This window comes from Piliocolobus tephrosceles, chromosome 16, assembly GCF_002776525.5.
Source record: "Piliocolobus tephrosceles isolate RC106 chromosome 16, ASM277652v3, whole genome shotgun sequence".
NCBI lineage: Eukaryota > Metazoa > Chordata > Mammalia > Primates > Cercopithecidae > Piliocolobus > Piliocolobus tephrosceles.
Window position 1 is genome coordinate 21,843,562 of NC_045449.1, and position 13,149 is coordinate 21,856,710.

The 13,149-nt window shown below is 47.5% G+C and overlaps 1 long non-coding RNA gene across 1 annotated transcript; it reads right to left on the bottom strand.

Annotated features, from left to right (window-relative positions):
• Positions 1-5,846: 5,846 nt before the first annotated feature.
• On the bottom strand, positions 5,847-11,373 carry LOC111520814. Its single transcript, XR_002724765.3, has 4 exons — positions 11,075-11,373; positions 10,843-10,887; positions 9,838-9,933; positions 5,847-6,113 (listed from the first exon to the last, which is right to left on the bottom strand). It is a non-coding gene; the product is annotated as an uncharacterized LOC111520814 (long non-coding RNA).
• Between the last annotated feature and the right edge of the window lie 1,776 nt (positions 11,374-13,149).

Consider the following 13,149-nt stretch of genomic DNA (forward strand, 5'->3'; position numbering starts at 1 on the left):
GTGCTGGAATTACAGGCATGAGCCACCACCCCTGGCCAACATTTTAAATTCTTGTTATACAAAATGTCAAACCTTCCTCCAGAATGTTCATAGACTAAAGCACATCCTCCCAGAAGCATGTGAGAATGCCCTTTAAACTACACCGTTCTAAGGTTGAGTATTATTTGTAAAACTACATCCCAATTTGAAAGGCAAAAATACCATCTCATTGTTCTCTCATAATTTGCATTTCTTTAATGCTTGAAAGTGAATTTTTTCATGGTCATTTATAAAATACCTAGATATAAGCTTGACACAAAATGTGCATGCCCTATAAACAACAAAAACTTAACTAAGAGGTTTTAAATAAAGTTTACATACATGGAAAGGCATGTGACATTTGTGAATGGAAAGATGCCGGTTCTGGCCAAATTAATATATAAGTTTTGTGTGATTATTTTTGTAGCATTTTTTTTTTTTTATTTTTAAAAAAATTAGAGACAGCCTCTTGCTGTGTTGCCCAGGCTGGAGTGCAGTGGTGTGTTCATGGCTCACTGTAACCCCAAACTCTTGAGCTCCTGTGATCCTCCCACCTCAGCCTCCCAAGTAGCTAGGACTAGAGGTGCATGCCACCATGCCCTGCTAATTTATGTATTTTTAATTTTTTTGTAGAGATGGTGTCTTGCTGTGTTGCCCGGGTTAGTCTCAAATTATTATTATTATTATTTCTGGAAAGAGTCTCACTCTGTCCCCCAGGCTGGAGTGTAGTGGTGTGATCTTGGCTCATTGCAAACTCCAGCTCCCCAGTTCAAGCAATTCTCATGCCTCAGCCTCCCGAGTAGCTGGGATTACAGGTATGCACCACCATGCCCAACTAATTTTTTGTTTTTTAGTAGAGACAGAATTTTGCCATGATGTCCAGGCTAGTCTCAAACTCCTGAGCTCAGCCAGTCTGCCCACCTCGGCCTCCCAAAGTGCTAGGATTAAAGGTGTGAGCCATTGTGCCCGGCCTGGTCTCAAACTCTTATACTCGAGCGATTCTCCCACCTCGGTCTCCCAAAGTGCTGGGATTATAGGTATGAGCCACTGCACATGGCCAGTTTTGTGCAATTGTATTAATAATAAAAATTCCAATATGATATTTTTGGGGAATTTTACATAGTGAATCTAAAGGTCATAGACAAGTGGGGACAACCAAGAACACCGAAAAAAATGGCCAGCAAAGGAGAACTTGTTCATATTAGCAGGTGTTCTAGAAAGACCCTCTAATCTCCCTAGCCAGCTGGGATTTTGAAGAGATGTTGTAGTGAAGTTATTATTTACAGAAACATGGGCCGGGTTAAGGGAACCAAGAGGGGAAGTTGAAACTTGTGCAACAGCAGGACTCCATTAGCACCCCAGACAGTTCGGAGGGTCGGCTGCACCCAAGCTACAGGCCTAGGGCTGCAGCCACTGCCAGAACCACAGCAAAGCAGAGAGGGAGCAGGACAAATACATACCCCCTCCCCTCCTGTCACCTGTCCCCCTTGCTGTTGCCTCTTGATGGCTGAACCTTATTCAAAGTGGCCAGGGGAAGTAAGTGATTCAATGCTTAGGGCTGACTCAGTCTCCCAGGGCACAGAGAAAGGTAGGGGAGGCTGCAAAGAGTATCTGGGGACACAGAGATTAATCAGGACATGCGGTAAGTCCACGTTGGGACGCTTTTCTAAGAAAATCATCTGCCATATGCTCAAATATTTTTTACAAGGATATGGACTACAATATTATCTACTGTTTCAAACAAGCCAACTTAAGTGTTCGACAGTAGAAGTTTCGTTAAATAAAAAATGTTATGTCGGCTGGGCACAGTGGCTCACGAGTCATCCCAGCACTTTGGGAGGCTGAGGCAGGAGGATCACTTGAGGTCAGGAGTTCAAGACCAGCCGGTCCAACATGGCAAAACCCTGTCTCTACTAAAAATACAAAAACTAGCCGGGCATGGTGGTGCATGCCTGTAGTACCAGTTACTGGGGAGGCTGAGGCAGGAGGATCACTTGAGCCCAGGAGATTGATGCTCAGTGAACTGTGATTATGCCGCTGTGTTCTAGACTGGGTGGCAGAACAAGACCCTGCCAAGAAAGAAAGAAAGAGAGAAAGAGAGAAAGAGAGAGAGACAGAAAGAGAGAGAGAGAGAGAGAGAGAGAGAGAAAGAGAGAGAGAGAGAAAGAGAGAGAGAAAGAGAGAGAGAAAGAGAGAAAGAAAGAAAGAAAGAGAACCCGGAGAGCCGCTGCACTCCAGCCTGGGTGACAGAGCAAGGCTCTGTCTCTAAATAAATAAATAACAAAGTGAACAATCTAGTGGCATTTAGTATATTCATAATGATATGCAGTCATCACGTCTATCTAGATCCAAAGCGTTTCCATCACCCCCAAAAGAGAGCCACACCCAATATATAGTCACACTGCATTCCTATCTCCTTACAGCCTGGCACCAACAAGTCTGCCTTCTGTTCCTGTGGATTTGCCTATTCTTGATATTTCATATAGGTGGAATCATACAATATGTGACCTTCTGTGCCTGGTTTCTTTCACTTAGCATAATGTTTTCCAGGTTCATCCATGTGGTAGCATGAATATTTCATTCCTTTTCAAGGCCAAATAATGTTCCATTGTATGGACAGACCACAATTTGTTTATCCATTCATCCTCTGATGGACATTTGGGTTACTTCCACCCTTTGACTGTTGTGAATAGTGCTGCTATGAACATTTGTTGAGGAAGTAATAATTAGGTAGCAACCTGATAAAGCAGATTTTCTCATTTGTGAGATTTTTTTGTATAAACATTTCTGGCTAATGCCTGTAATTCCAGCACTTTGGGAGGCCGAGGTGGTCAGACGGCTGGAGCCCAGGAGTTTGAGACCAGCCTGGGCAACATGACAAAAACCTAGTCTCTATAAAAAATACAAAAATTAGCCAGGCCAGGCATGGTGCCTCACACCTTTAATCCCAGCACTTTGGAGGCCAAGGCAGGTGGATTGCTTGAGCTCAGGAGTTTAAGACTAGCCTGGACAACGTAGTGAGATCCTATCTATTTATTTTTAAAAATTATTTTTATTTTATTTTATTTTATTTTTTAGATGGAGTCTTACTCTATTGCCCAGGCTAGAGTGTGGAGTGCAGTGGTGCAATCTCAGCTCACTGCATGCAACCTCCACCTCCCAGGTTCAGGCGATTCTCCTGCCTCAGCCTCCCAAGTAGCCGGGATTACAGGCATGCGCCACCACACCTGGCTAATTTTTGTATTTTTAGTAGATATGGGGTTTGACCATGTTGGCCAGGCTGGTCTTGAACTCCTGACCTCAGGCGATCCGCCCGCCTCAGCCTCCCAAAGTGTTGGGATTACAGGTGTGAGCCACCAGGACAGGCCTCCAATTTTTTTTTTTTTTAATACAAAAAATAGCCAGGTATGGTGGCACATGTCTGTAGTCCCAGCTACTCGGGAGGCAGAGGTGGGAGGATCATTTGATCCCAGCAGTTCAAGGCTGCAGTGAGCCTAGATTGTGCCACTGTACTCCAGCCTGGGTGACAGAGTGAGGCCCTGTCTCAAAAAAAAATAAAAAAGAAAACCATATGGTGGTATAAAAGCAAACGACATTTTGCCATACACATCATAAAACCAGCTTTATTGATTTCCAGGAATATCTGGGTCCAAAGAAAATGTTCTGTAGAGAGAAGGGAAGAAAATAAGCATTTGTTGAGAACCAAGTGTCAGGGCTAATACATGGTAGCAAATGCTGCCCTGCCTGTATCTCCTCGGCCACCTGAAGTCACCTGCAGACAGCACCTTTAGGAAGGTGTCTTCCTTCATCTCTGCCTAATGACATTTCCTGGATAACGAGCGCTCATTCACATAGGGGCAGTTCCAAGGCACTTTCTCGTCCTGTAACCGAATGGCAGGTTAGTTTGTGAAGTCCAATTTTTTTTTTTTTTTTTTTTTTTTGAGATGGGGTTTCACTGTGTCACCTAGGCGGGAGGCCGTGGCTCATGTCTGTAATCCCAGCACTTTGGGAGGCTGAGGGTGGCAGATCGCTTGAGCTCAGGAGTTCGAGACCTGCCTGGGCAACATGGGGAAAACCCATTTCTACAGAAAAATGCAAAAATTAGCCAGGTAACCCAACGCCACCTGTGGTCTTAGCTACTTGGGAGGCTGAGGTGGGAGGATCACTTGAACCCAGGAGGCAGAGGTTGCAGTGAGCCGAGATCCTGCTACTGCACTCCAGCCTGGGTGACAAAGCCAGATCCTGTCTCAAGTAAGTAAGTAAGTAAATAAATAAATAAATAAATAAATAAATAAATAAATAAACGCCTGGTATAAATTAGTCCAAAGCTAGCTTAGGGGAAGGAGCACAGGTGTCCCGCCTTTAAATATACTGCTTTACTTTTGGAGCAGAAAGCAGGCACTTTTAAAAGGCAGGGGAAGAAGTGAGCAGGTGGAGGTCTGTATGTTAGCTCTGGTACCTTATCTACTGGGCAGTCGAACTGGTGACTGCTAGAGCCTTCGTGAGCAGGACTAGGCTGAGAAATCCCCAGGTGGGAGGGAGTCTTATGGAAATTGGCTGTTATCTCTCAAGGCAGCCTCTTGGTAAGTGAAAGTTCTGAGGCAACCCGGTGGAGGATAAGAGTTCCCTGATGGGCAGGCTTTGGTTTGCAAATCAACTGGTAACTCTCTAGGAGAGATCCATCTTGGAGCGCCAAGTTAAATGAACTTGCCCTATAGGGAACATCTCCTGAAAGGTGAGGTAAAAGGTTATATTTGCATGTCTAAAGGAATGAGTAGGAAGTGGGAAACTGGGGAACAGGGGAACGAGAAAAGAAGAGAGAAAAAATAATTAACCGTCTCTTAGAAAAACGGGGCTACTCACAGTCCCTCAGCTAAATACCCTCGAAGTGTGTTTGACCCAGGCTCACAGCCGTCCCTGGTGGGGGTGAGCCCCAGTTGCCCACTGCGGTTAACTCAGACTTCTAGGGCTTTCCTCCCTTCTGGTCTCACTGGTCCCCTCCCTCACTGCCTTTAGATTTCTGACCTCTACTTGCTGATTTACCTTGAGCAATTACTTAGACTTTGTGCCTTAGGGACCTCATTTGTAACATAGGGTGGCCATAGTACCTGCTCTGATGAGGACAAAAGAAGCTAACATGTACCAAGTGCTTAGAACAGTGCCTGGCACATAGTATGTCCTCAAAAATGTCAATCATGGCTACATAAATAGAACAAGTAAGCAGGCTGTGGGAAATGAAACTCACCCGGCCAGCTTCGGTTTCCACCTCTGTGAAATGTACATCCAAATGTCTATTTTGAGAGATCACTGTGAGGGGTACATTGAATGACATAACCTATGTCAGGTACAGAGCACAGGGCTTGGCCCAGAGCGGGCTAGTGCTGGACGTGCTAACTGCTCTATTTTCATCAAGCGGCTGTGCTGTCAAGAGAGAATGACCTCTACCAAGCAAGAAGGGCCAAGAGTTGGGGTGCAAGTGAGACCATTTCTGACTCCCAGGCCACTTCCTCCTTTGTCACTGGAGAAAGGTGCGATTTCAGGCAGGTCGTGTCCCTTGGGCCTTGGTTTTAACATCTCTAAAAAGGAGTGATTGGATTTGGGGTATTGCTAAATGATATCCTACCGGCTCTAAAGATCTAGGGAGAGCCCCGTCCTGAAATGGACACACACACACACACGTTCCTATACACACATAGACAAACACATACTATATACACACATACATTCACACACACACAATACATACATATACTCATATACACACATGCTTATGTAACCGATAGATTCTTCCTTCCTGTTGCACAAATAAAGAACATACCATAGCAGTAAGGAAAGAATTTAATTGACTTGTAGCCAGCCACGCCACACAGGAGACGGAGTTATCACTCAAATCAGTCTCCTCCAAGGCTCAAAAGCAGTTTGGGTAAGGGGTGGGGGTGGCCAGGCAATGGGTGCTTGCTGCTGATTGGTTGCAGTGGAGATGAAATCAGGGGGGGCGGTCAAAGCTGTTGTCTTGAACTGAGTCACTCCTGGGTGGGGTCACAGGAGCCTTCAGGTCCAGGTGGAGCCATGGGTGTCAGACATGCAAAAAATATCTGAAAAGATATCTCAAAATGTCAGTCTACAATAGTGATGTTATCTGCAGGATCCCTCTGGAATAATGGCTACGCCTTATCAGAAATCAGGTTCCTCTTCTCCCCCTAGTCTAATGGCCCTTCATCAGCTTTAAAAGGCAGTTGACTTTTGGGGAAGGCCTAGTATAATTTAAACTATAACCTTGGCAGGGTGCTGTAGTTCATGCCTGTAATCCCATCACACTCGGAGGCCAAGGTGGGTGGATCACTTGAGGCCAGGAATTTGAGACCAGCTGGGCAACAGGGCAAACTCCATCTCTACTAAAAATGCAATAAAATTAGCCGAGTGTAGTGGCATGGACCTGTCTCAGCTACTTGGGAGGCTGAGGCATGAGAATCACTTGAACCTGGGAGGCGGAGATTGCAGTGAGCTGAGATCGCACCACTGGACCCCAGCCTGGGCAACAGAGAGACATCCTGCCTCTAAATAAATAAACAAACAAACAAACAAATAAACTATAATCTAAATGTCTCCCAAAGTTAGCTTAGCCTAAGCCCAGGAATGATTAAGGCAAATGCAAGATGGGGGTGGGTTAGATTAGATCTCTTTCACTGTCATAATTTTCTCAATGTTACAATCTTTGCAAAGGCGGTTTCACTCACACACACACTGCAGAGAGGAAGCCACTGTGGCCACATTGGGCCAGTGAGTCACCTCTGGAAGCTTTAGTCTCCAGGCTTGGTTGGCCTTGAAAATCACCCTATAGAAGAATAATGTGTCCAGAAAACATTTCCAGGCACTTCCATGTGCTGTGCAAATGCTGTTTTCTTCTTAGGTCCCTCCTCTCCTTTTGTCACTTTGCAAATGTCTGCAGCTGCCTTGGCCAAGTGTGGGATCAGGTCACGTTGCTCTGCCGAGGGCTGGGCTGGGGCCCAGGAAGCCAAACTCTCCAGATCAGCCTGCCCTGTCCTCCCATCCACCTCTTCCCAGCCCCTGCAAGAATTCAGTTAGCCCAGAGGAAGAAGGCAACAGCCCTTGGGGGTGTTTTACTGGGCTCCTCAAACATGGCTGCAGCCCTTCCCAGGAAGCCAGGTTGAGAGAAAACTGCAGAACAGATGGGGCCTAGGAAGGAGGAAGCATTGGACTGAAGAGGCACAGAGACGAGCAGGGAGAGGGCTGAGTGATGCAGTTGCAGCCTCTGGGCTGGCTCCAGGCCTTAGACACATATGGCAGGCCTTCGCTTAGTGCCCGGACAGCTCCAGTGGGCAAGCAGAACAACTTTCTTGTTTTTCTGTACCTGTGCACCATTTCTGATTGGGAGTTCCTTTACCATTAGGCTGGTGGGGAAAAATATGTAACTTCTTTCTTTCTTTATTTTTTGGAGACAGGATCTCACTCTGTCGCCCAGGCTGGAGTGCAGTGGTTCCATTTCGGCTCACTGCAACCTCCATCTCCAGGGTTCAAGCATTTCTCCAGCCTCAGCCTCCCGAGTAGCTGGGACAACAGGTTCATGCCACTGTACCCAGCTCATTTTTGTATTTTTAGTAGAGATGGGGTTTCACCATCTTGCTCAGGCTGGTCTCAAACTCCTAGGCCCAAACAATCCACCTGCCTCAGATGCCACTAGGATTACCACCCCACCTGACCTAAATATGTAATTTCTTCCAGGATTTATGTCCTAGTTCTGAGGTCTTTGTGCAACATCACATGGTAGGATTTGGTCCTCAGAAAACCATCCATCACTCTGACGCTGTCCTTGCTGCACCCCCAGAGCCCCTTCAGGGCCAATGTTTTCTTGTTACTTCAACGTGGTCAGCCTAGAGGATCTCACTACCTCCCCGAGAACCGCTCCAGGGCCACAGATCTCTTGCCATCTGTCAGTCCTTTCTGGGACGGGAGACCCTGCTGGTTCTAGAGGAGTGTGGGGTCTAGTCTCCCCTCTACTTCTGGCCAAGGTGCCTTGAGCATTTGCACGAATCTTCTCTTCACTTTTTCTCGCTTCTAGACACAGCTCAGTTCCCTAAGGGTTCAGGCCTTTAAGAAAGAGTTTTAGGGTACTCCTTACTCTGCCCCTGCCCCCAATGCTGCTTGAATGCGGGAAAGGAAATGGGAAAATACAGGGAGAAAAACGAACATCGATGAGTGTCTCAAAATAATATCCCGCCACATACATTATCCCATTTAATCTCACCACAATCCTCTGAGTGTTTTTGTTTTTGTTTTTTTAGATGGAGTTTCACTCTTGTTGCCCAAGCTGGAGTGCAGCGGGGTGATCTTGGCTCACCGCAACCTCTGCCTCCTGGGTTCAAGCTATTCTCCTGCCTCAGCCTCCCAAGTAGCTGGGATTACAGGCACGCGCCACCCACCATGCCCTACTAATTTTGTATTTTTAGTAGAGATGGGGTTTCTCCATGTTGGTCAGACTGGTCTCAAACTCCCGACCTCAGGTGATCCGCCTGCCTCAGCCTCCCAAAGTGCTGGGATTACAGGCATGAGCCACCGCACCAGCCTACAATCCTCTGATGTTATCCACATTTTATAGGTGGGGAAACCAAGCCGCAATAAGGTCATATAACTAGTAATTCTGTGTCCTTCCCATCTATATTCCTGAAAACACTGAAGTAGATCCCAAACTTTTTTTTTTCTTTTGTACACAGAACTCTTTTCTCCTCTCTCTCTCTCTCTCTCTCTCTTTTCTTTCGAGACGAGGTCTTCCTGTGTTGCCCAGGCTGGTCTCAAGTGATCCTCCCACCTTGGCCTCCCCAGCGTACTGGGATTACACGTGCACCTGGCCCACAGAACTCTTTATTCAAAAGAATCTCCCTTGAAAAACCTGAAAGTGTGTTGCTGCTCTGGTAGAAGGCAACTGGGATGAGGAGCTCAGGGGTTGCCTCCTTATTTTCACTTCTGGATGCACCTGTGACGCTTCTGTGACTTCACAGGCTCCAAGAGCACATTTGGAAACCTCTGGGCTGTATGACCTCCAGGCAGGTTCTAAGGCCAACCCCTCAACTCACTATGCATGGATTGTGACACTCCTTGGTGCCCAGCCCAGCGGATTTCCTTGGAAGATGCTGGCTTCTTGGCACGTGTAGTCAAAACGTCCTGCTTGGTTCTTCCCCAGACTGCTGGAGCCCACTCCTGGATGGGATGTCAGGGCCAGATCCATGGCTTCCTGAGAGAATCTGGAGGCTGGCCCACCTCCCGCTGCCCAGTCCCTCCAGTGTGTCCAACATAATCAGCCCAAACTGCATGGGGCCAATTTATTTAAATAAATGTTAATCCTTCTCAGAGCTAGATGAATGGGGCCTTTGGAAACAGTGCTACAATTTGTCCCCTGAGGTAAGTCTTTTTTTCTTTTTTGCAATCATCTCTTCATTGAGGCTGCTGCCATCTCATCCCCTTTTGATTCATAAAATCAATGTGTCTAGAAATGTTCAGCCTGGGCAATACAGTGAGACCCTGCCTCTACTAAAAATTAAAAAAAAAAAAAAAAATTAGCTGAGCATGGTGGTATGTGCCTGTAGTCACAGCTACCCAGGAGGCTGAGGTGGGAGGATTGTTTGAGCCCAGGAGGCAAAGGTTGCAGTGAGCCAGGATCATGCTACTGCACTCCAGCCTGGGTTACATGGAAAGACTCTGGCTCGGAAGGAAGGAAGGAAGAAAGGAAGGAAGGAAGGAAGGAAGGAAGGAAGGAAGGAGGGAAGGAAGGAAGGAAGGAAGGAAGGAAGGAGTAATACTCACAGCCCTTGGGTTTTTGTAGCTCATCCCTCCATCCATCCATCCACTCATGGGATAAGCATCAGATGAGCATCTGAGTACTAGGTGCTATGCTAAGCCCTGGGGATGTAAAGACAAGGAAGACTCATCTCCTGTACAGTGCCCAGTTCCCAGTTCCCAGCTCGTTGCCTCTGTGCTTTTCCAGCCCTGGGAAATTGTCATGGACATTTGCTGGCACTGGGCCCCCTCACAGCTCTCTGCTCTTGCTTCCCATTGCCTGCCTCCTGCCAGCACAGTCTTGGTGAGACACAAAATCAGGGAGCCTTGCCCTCCCATCATGGAAGCCAAAGGGGTCTCTGAAGGTTTTCCCTGCCCCAGTTCTTCCTCTCCCTGCCCCAGTGAGACCAAAGCGTCGACACCTGACCTCAGCCCTTCCAGTCCGAGCCCTTCCCAGGACTTTGAAACAAGGTGGGAGAGGCAGTTGACTTCTGCACCACAGCCACACAGCCTGACTGCCAAGAACCTCTCTGCTGCTTCCTGTTCTTTGTCCAGACCTAGTTCTCCAAACTTCCTGTGGGTTCTGGGCATCTCCCAAGTTTTCTTTTTTATTTAAAGACAACCAGAGTTGGTTTCTGTTTCCTGCAGTTAAGGATCCCTGGCCAGGCGTGGTGGCACATGCTCATAATCCCAGCACTTTGGGAAGCCACGGCGGGAGGGTTGCTTGATGCCAGGGTGTCTAGACCAGCTTGGAAATATAGCGAAACCCTGTCTCTACAAAAGATTTTAAAATTTGCTCTTCATAGTGGCATGGTCTGTAGTCCTAGTTACTCGGGAGGCTGAGGCAGGAGGATCTCTTGAGCCTCAAGAGGGTTCAAGGTTACAATGAGCTATGATGGCACCACTGTACCAGCCTGGTAACAAAACAAGACCCTGTCTGTAAAAAATAAATAAATTTTTAAAAAAGATCATTGACAAGCATACTGGGTTCTAGCTGTAATTTCAATTGTATCGAACATGCTGGAAACATACTTTGCCAAGCACCTGTTCTGGGTCAGGTGTTGTGGATATATTGACCTAGAGGAAGACAGACAAGTAAACGGTCAGTGTTTAAATTACGGGAAATGTTGTGGAAGCCTAGAGAACAACAGAGGAAGAGGTCAGCTCCACCTGAGGGGAGGAGGGGCTAGGAAAGCTTCAGAGAGTAGGTCATCCCAACGGGGGGGGGGGGGGGGAAGGTCCCTGTTTTTGCCCCTGCCCCCACCTGCACCCTCTCCGCCTTCTCAACACAGCAACCTGAGGGATCATTTACAAATCACATCAGGTCACGGCTGGACTCAGAGCTCTCCAATGGCTCCCATCTCACTCAGAGTCAAAGCTGAGGTTCTGCTGAAGCGGCGTCACTATCTGGGGCAAATACCCGAGGTTTCTTGTCTCACGCCAGGGAAATTGAAGACACGGACACACAAGAAGTGAGTTTAAGAGTGGAGGTTAAACAGGCGAAAGAGAAGAGAAGAGCTTTCTTTCCTGCAGAGAGAGAGGCTCCCGAGTGCATCTTCCGGTTTTGTGGTGAAAAGCAAGCCGGGGGGGGGGGGGGGGGGGGCGGGGCGGGGTTTTACAGACGAAATTGAGACGGTGGTGTCTGATTTACATAGGGCCTGAGCGATTGGTTGGGCCAGGTGTGACGTCTGCATGGTGCGTGAAAAAGCTGGCCATTCCACCCTAATCTTTTATTATGCAGATGGCGTCTCTATCTGGCCGGCGCCATGTTGTCTGTTCCTTACTGTACATGTGGTTGACAAAGAAAAGGGAAGAAAAGTTGAACATGACATTTTGGCCCCCAGGTAGCATTTTCCTGTCGGCACAGCTGCCAGCATTCACCCGTGCAAGTTTCCAGCTTGCTTATCTGCGTCTGCAGCTCGATTTTACAGGCTGCTCTTTGTTAGAAAAAGAAATGCTTTGGGGGCTGCTTTTGATTAAAAAGAAAACCTTACTGAGGACATCCTTCCCCTCATTATCTGCCTAAGAAATTTCTTTTATTTTTATTCTATTTTATTTTATTTTTTGAGACAGAGTCTCGCTCTGTTGCCAGGCTGGAGTGCAGTGGTGCGATCTTGGCTCACTGCAACCTCCGCCTCCTGGGTTCAAGCAATTCTCTTGCCTCAGCCTCCCAAGTAGCTGGAACTACAGGCACGCGCCACCATGCCCAGCTATTTTTGTATTTTCACCATGTTGGCCAGGATGGTCTCGATCTCTTGACCTTGTGATCCACCCTCCTTGACCTCCCAAAGTGTTTGGATTACAGGCATGAGCCACCATGTCCAGCCAGAAATTTCTTCTTAACTCCTATATCACTACGATGCTCTAGAAGGCCTTATACGCCCAGCAAAGACTACTCGCAGTCCTTGTGCAGCTGGGTAGAGAGGGCCTAGTGCCAACCTCTCAGCAATGGGATGAAATTGCAGTAAGTGGGTGCATCTTCCCCGTCACTTGCCTAGGAGGAAATGCTGGACTTGAACTTCTTCACTGTACCTTCCCACTCTGCCTAGAATGTCCACAGCCAGGGCAGCCCCTGAACCCACAAGGAGGGGTTAACTCCTGGCTCCTGAATGACTGTGTGGAACAGAGCTGCCTTCTGTCCATCATATGTGCAGTGGGGCCTCCAAAGGTTTCAGAAGTGAGCAGCCCTGCTCTGCTGCCCTCTCATGTTCCTGCAGCTGGTTTTGATAAGTAGTTGGACTTTCCTATCTCTGTCAGATGTTAGTTATCAGCATGTTTTCCTCCATGTTTCTTCTAAGTTGGAGCTGCCTTAAATCTGCTGTAGGCTGGGAAATCAGACCATCAAGTTTCCTAGAACAGTGACTAACGTAAACAGGTTCTGAGGGAGGCCTGAGAAGACTACTGGTGACAAAAGTGGGTGTGATTTAGCACATAGGCTCTGAGGTGTCTAGAGCTTATCAGAGGCTGTTTTGACCTTATTCTTATTTTCTCTTGTTTTCCAGACTTTGGAGTTTGCTGAAATGTAACCTCAGAATAAGTGGGGTGTGACTGCCCTCTCTCCTTTGAGGGAAAAGAAAAAGTATTTTCAGGCCGGGTACGGTGGCTCATGCTTATAATCCCAGCACTGTGGGAGGCTGAGGTAGGTGGATCACTTGGGCTCAAGAGTTTGAGGCCAGCCTGGGCGAAACACTGTCACAACAAAAAATACAAAAATTAGCCAGGCATAGTGGCACATGCCTGTGGTCCCAGCTACTTAGGAGGCTGAGGTGGGAGGACTGCTTGAGCCCAGGAGGTTGAGGCTCTAGTGAGCCATTATTTCACCACTGCGTTCCAGCCTGG